Below are 6742 nucleotides of genomic sequence, written 5' to 3' on the forward strand. Positions count from 1 at the left end.
ATGCAAAGTCTGCCACCTGGTACCAAAAATCAACTTCATAAGGACCAGATAGGGATGCACAGTTTTTCTGAAAACAATCTGGGGGTTTTAGTGGACTGCAAGCTCAATAAGAATCAGCCTTGGGATGTGGATTACGGGTGACAGTAAGAGAGGCTGGGCCATCGTCAGTCATCGTGCCACTGGACTCGGATGACTCTGGAGGAGGGAGTGAGGCTGATGACTTTGCACAGCTCTGCTTCACTTACATCCAACTTACCCCGTCATCACCCTCCTGATGTGATTGGTCCTCTTCACAAAGGAAGGATGAGCAACAACAAACAGTAAAGGGGGCATAGCTTCCAGGAATAGGGAGGAGAATTGCATTGTTCTCTTCCCCTATCAGTTCTGGGCATCGCTGTTTAATGAGGATATGAATAAGCTAGAGAGCATCCCAGGAATAGCGATCAGGATGGTGAAAGGTGGCACAGTGGAGAGAGCACGGGGCCTAGAGTCAGAAGACCTACAGTTTTAGACACTTCCTAGCTGTGTGACCCTGGACAAGTCACTCAACCTCAGTTTGCTTCAGTTTACTTAACTGTAAAATGGGAACACAATAGCACCTACCTCCCAGAGTTGTTGTGAGAATAAAATGAGATAATATCTGTCAAGCGTGTGGCACAGTGTTTGGCACATAGTAGGTGCTTAAAAGATGCTTGTTCCTTTCCCTTCCCAGGCATGTTTAGGTTAGAGAAGGGAAGATACTGGGAATCGATCTTCGAGGGTTTGAAAAGCTGGGAGGGGGACTCAACCTGGATTTGGTCCAAGATGGCAGAACCGGGAATGATGAATGAAAGTTACAAGGAGACAAATTTTGATTTGGAAAAACTTGCTCATGATGATGGCACTCCCAGAGTGGAACGGAAGCCTGGAGAAGTGACTCCTTCTCCGTCCTGGGAGGTCTTCAGGCAGACGCTCGGCTATGTGAAAGGTGGGAGTCCCTCATTCATGATTGGACTAAACCCGGAGGTCCCCTTCAACTCCCGCACTTTGTGATTCTGTAATTGTGGGATACCGTGGCTCGCTCCAAGCTGTAACGAGGAATCAGAGTCGACCGTTCCAGAGGGGGCACAGGGAGCATCAGTGCCAATGTTCCATTTGGATCTATGATCCCGTCAGTTCAGGAGTTCTCTCCAGCCCACCCATTCCCAGCCTTCCTATGAACATCCTTGTGTTCATGTCCTCTGAAGTCCAAAGGAGATCCACCCAACATGTGAAATCCTTCACTTTCTCCTCACATTACAGAATTGGGGGGGTGAGGAGGGATCCTTGGCTGGGCACTTGCTAATTCTCATTCTTGCCATGCAAACAGCCCTTCTCTTCCTCTCAGACGATCCCTTGATGACATCTTTTGTTCCGTTCTTTGTCAAAGATTTCATTTGTCCCATGAGAAGAGGGATCACGTATGTACCCATGGGTCTTCTACCTGCTCTAGCACTTGCAGATGACATTATGCTATTGTATTAAACCCCAGAACTTTTCCAGGCCTCCTAGAGTCTAATCAAGGACTGCGGCCTGTCCATCCACAAGGAAAAGACCAAACATGACAAATGTCTATTGCCCGGGTTTCAACATGCATTTGGATGGATGCTTAGCCAACAGTATGCATATCTGAGACAGAGACAGATCAAAAGTGAGCTGGGTCCAGACTTGAGCATGAGGAAGAGGAGAGGGGGCTGGACTCCTTTCAGGAAACTATGAGTGTCTTTTACTGACCTTAAGCCCTTTGTGAACACAAAGATCTTTTTAGCACTAACATGTTATCATTATTGTTATATGGCAAGAAAACATGGAACACATGACCTCTAAGACCAAGGAGAACAAATCAAATTCTTCTTTCATGTGACAGCATTTTGGAACAGTTAGACTGTGGTCCACTAAGACTCCCTGATCATTTTTAGAAAGATCCATCTTGGAATAGCGATGCTGTAAGAAGTAAAAATGAATGTCACTGTACATTTATTCTTCAAAACTTGTTATAGACATCTTTTTACATATTCTTAGGTAGCTGGATGGCACAGTAGATGGATATTTGGGTGTGGAGTCAGGAAGATATGAGTTTAAATCCAGCCTCAGATACTTACTAGCTTTGTGATCCTGGCCAAGTCACTTAGCCTCTGTTGGCTTGTTTTTTCATTCAGAAAATGAGAATAATAATTGTTCCTACCTCCCAAGCTGTTTTTAGGATCCACTTAGATGATATTTATGAAGGGCTTTGCAAATCATAAAGCACTATATTAATGATCTTCATCCTCCTCCTCATCATCATCATCATTATATGTACACAGCTGGATTGTAACGCTTAGAGCGCTTGCTTTGACTAAGTATCTAAAGTATCCTGCTTCTTCTAGCCATCTCCTCAGATGGTGTCAAAAATGGAATCAATCCAGCATTACACATTCCACCACACTTGGCAGGTGTCATTTTCCTCTAATGTTAATAATCCAAGTTCCACATTATTCATTTCTCAACATTACTGACAATCTGAAGGTGACACAATTCTCATAAATCTTAATTGTTCACACACATTCAACATAAAATTAACGGGCCAGAGGGAAGAGAGCTTTCTCCAGACATCAATCAGACAGCATTACTAACATATTTATTGTATTAATTCACTGCAGCCTCCTCTGCTGACTTGACACTCAGCACATTTTCATCTTGCCTGAAACTACTGAAGTCCATTATTTCTGTCATGTCCCTTACATAATTGACTAGGGTTTGATAATCACTCTCCTTTTTGCAGTTACTTACATGTTTTCTTCCTTTCTTTCATCATCTGGGTATTAGCTGCATTTTTTCTGTCATTTACAATTAGCAACAGCAGAAGTAATATAAGGCATCACTGTTCTGATAACAACTTTAAATGACAAGAACCTAGAACAAGATACAGGAGGTCTGAGTTTGTCTCAGTGCTAGCATGAGTTAGCTACGTGCCTTTAGAAAACATGACTTATTTGTACCTCAGTTTCCTTTCCCATTAAATCAGCATGTGCCAAAAGTAGGTCTCGGTATCTCTGGGCAGACCAAATAAGGCAAAGAAAGAATGTCCTTGGGAAAAGGCATTGACTGCAGGAGATTCTCAGATGACCCAAAACTGGGAGGGATGGCAAACATACTGGGTGGCTGAGTCAGGATATGAAATGATCTGAATAGGCTAGAACACTGGGCTGGATCAAATCAGATGAAACTTAGTAGGGATTAATGTAAAGTCTTATACCAGAGCTCAAAAAGTCAGCATCACAATTTCAAGTTGGGTCTTTCTAAAAATCATCTGGGGGTCTTAAAGGACCACAATTTAGCTATCCTGAAATGCTGTCACATGAGAGAAGAATTTGATTCGTTCTCCTTGATCTTAGAGGGCAGAAGAAGAAACTATGAGTGGATGTTAACAAGTGGCAAATTAAAGCAAAAGTAAAGGCACAAAGTAAAGAAAATACTTTCCTAAAAGTTGAAAGGACTGCCTCAGGAGGCAGGGAGTGACCCCCACCAGAGATCTTCGAGGACTAGCTGCATGACCTATTATTTGTGTTTATTGGGTCTGCTCATTTGTGATGTTGAAAATGGGTCATTCTCCATTAATTGGGGAATGGCTGAACAAGTTGTGGTATATGAATGTAATGGAATACTACTGATGAGCAGGCTGATTTCAGAAAAACCTGGAAAGACTTGTATGGTCCGATGCTGAGTGAAGTGAGCAGAACCAGAAGAACGTTGTACACAGTAACAGCCATGTTGTGCGATGACTAATATTGATAGACTTCACCCTTCTCAGCATTGCAAGGATCTAAGACATCTCCAAAGGCCTCATGATGGAAAATAGTATTCACATCTAGAGAAAGAACTATGGAGTTTGAATGCAGATTTAAGCATACTATTTGCTACTTTTTTTCTTCTGTTGTGTTCTGTTTCCTCTTTCTGGTGGTTCCTCCTATTGGTTCTAATTCTTACTTACAACATCACTAATGTGAAAATATGTTTAACAGGAATGTATATGTATAGCCTATATCAGATTGCGAGCTGTCTTGGGGAGGGAGATGGGGAGAGGGGGGAGAAAAATTTTAAATTCAAAAGCTTATGGAAGTGATTGTTGATTAATCAAAATAAATTAATAAAAAATGGGTCATTCTCATTTATAGTGGAAGCTAAAATCATATTTAAATTTATGTATTTGCATATCAGGTGCACAATGAGCTAAGTCTAAATTTTAATAGGGGGAAAAGAGGAGGTTGGATTACATGTGAATTATTTTGCAGGGTTTTCAATGAAATACATAATGCCCTAAAAGAGTTTGGTCTAACTATCCATGCAGGAAAAACCAAGTTAGATAGAGAATGTCTCAGACGTTCCCTGGCTGTGTGACTTTAGGTAAGTTGCTTTGCCTCCATCTGCCTCAGTTTTTTCATCTGTAAAATGGGGATAATTACAGCACCAACCCCCCGGGTTGTTGTGAGGATACAATGAGGTCATAATTTGTAAAGTGCTTTGCATGGTGCCTGGCACGTAGTAGGCACTATATAAATGCTATTATTGTTAAATAAAGTTTCCAGCTCTTTATCATGGGTGTCTAACACCCAGCCGGCCATAGACCTGATGCCCCCAGCTGTGCTGTTTCAAATTACACAGTATTTTTCAGGCACATGTCCCATGTAACTCTTTATTAAATTAAAACAAATAAGAATTAAATAAGCATTTTTAAATATATCTTCTGGGTTTTATACACTTCCCTATCAGTGTAGTGGATTCATAATCAGGAAGACCTGAGTTCAAATCCTGCCTCTGGCACCTTCTCACTATGTGACCCCTTAACCTTTCTGAGCCTCAGTTCTCTTATCTGTAAAATGAGGATAATAACACTTATCATACCTACCACACAGGATTGTCATGAGGCTTAAATAAAATAATAGATGGGAGGTGCGTTCCATACTTGAAAGCATTTTATATAAAGTATCACATGTTTGTCTTTCAACAACAACCAAAAAAAACCGGAAAATCAAAACTGATGGACAAATATTCTGCACCCATAGACCCCTACCTGTCTACTGAGAGGAAGGAATTGTACTTTGTCTTCTGTGCCTGACACCTATGTAGACAGTTAACTCTGCCCAATGGGCCATGTTGATTCTTTTTACAATTTATACTCTTAATCAAATTATCAAACATCTAGTGGCTCTCCAGATATCTCAAGAGTTCTATTTTTTCCTTCCTTGTCTGATAACTTATATGAGATAAGTTCCCTGTTAATTCTATACAGAAAGGTGTGTGTTCTCATTTGTAAGGTTTGAGATTAAGAGAATACTTTAAGGTTTTTGGTGAAAACCCCAAATTCCAAAATGATTTGATATGCCTTGAAATCAAGATCAAAACCAGTGAGAAACAAGAAAAGGCTTAAATCAATGTAATACTAGGATAATTAGATATTTGATGAACCAAACCTAAGGGCGTGCAGCTCTGCTCTGAAAGGTTGTTTCAAAAATAACTAATTCATTATCTTCTTAAACGTGTATGTAGGAGTGCAAATAACACAGTTGATTAAAATCCCCGAGGACAGAACCGCACTGATGAAGAAGGCCGAAAGGTTCAAAAATGTAAAGATCAAGGCCTGAAGTTTGGGATCTAAGCAGATGAAAACATTTATTCAATAACTGCATGATTTAGCATTTGGAGAGTCACCGGCTATCCCGAACCAGCTGGGGCAAGAGGACCTGTGTGGGAATGTACTACAGCAAAAGAGTATTACATTTGGAGGCAAGAGAGCTGGGTTCTAATTCCACCTTCGGTACTTACTACCTGTGATGTGGGGGAGTTGTTAAACCTTTCTGGGTCTCAGTAGCTTCACTATCTCTACGTCCTTTCCAGTTCTAAATCCCAGGATAGGGTGTAGTTGATTCAAAAGAATGCTGGATCTGCAGTCAGAAAACATGGGTTCAAATCCTAGCTCCAGTGCTGAAGACCCGTGTGACCTTGGGCAAAACTCTCCACTCTTCGGGGCCTCGGTTTCCCCTTCCATAAAATGAGGGGTTCGGACGAGACGGAATCTAAGGTCCCTTCTAGGTCCGATTGTTCTGATTCTAGGAACAGTGATGTGAAAGCTCCTCAAATTTCTGACATTTCTGAACAAGGAATCACATCTGCAAAACCCATAAGATCGTTTCCACGTTGTCACAGCCATGACTACGCAAGGGCGCAGTTTTCTCCCTACTTCAGGTAAGGCCCAGACAATACACCCGAATCCATCCATCAGAATTGTATTCACTGCGGTGAAAAGCCCTTGATCTTTCGGAGAGGACTAGAGAGCTATGATCACTGGACCTTGAGGATGACTGGGCCTCAGCGCCCACACATAAAACAGCAAATTCGTTTGAAGTGGTCCAGGGGCCGGCCAGTTCAGTCGTGGAGGAACAGCACCCGGCTCCTGAGAAGGGATCAATCGGGAGGAGTTTCTGCCTCTTCCCTCTCCTTACACAGAATTCCGCCGGGTGACCAGAGGGGTCTGAAGAGGCGAAAGGACAATCAGGGGTCCCCCGGGGTGTGGAGGAAACCGAGGTAAACAGAGGGTAAGTGGCTTGCCCAGGGTCACCCGGCCAATGCGTGCCAGAGGCAGGATTTGAACTCAGACCACTCCCTGTGCTTATTGAACTGAATTCTGCATTCTGATTCGGGGGGCCACGTTGTAATGCCCTTCTGTGTCTTCCAGAGGAGAGGA

Source organism: Vombatus ursinus, unplaced genomic scaffold (genome assembly GCF_900497805.2).
Source record: "Vombatus ursinus unplaced genomic scaffold, bare-nosed wombat genome assembly UNPS02014804.1, whole genome shotgun sequence".
Taxonomy (NCBI): domain Eukaryota; kingdom Metazoa; phylum Chordata; class Mammalia; order Diprotodontia; family Vombatidae; genus Vombatus; species Vombatus ursinus.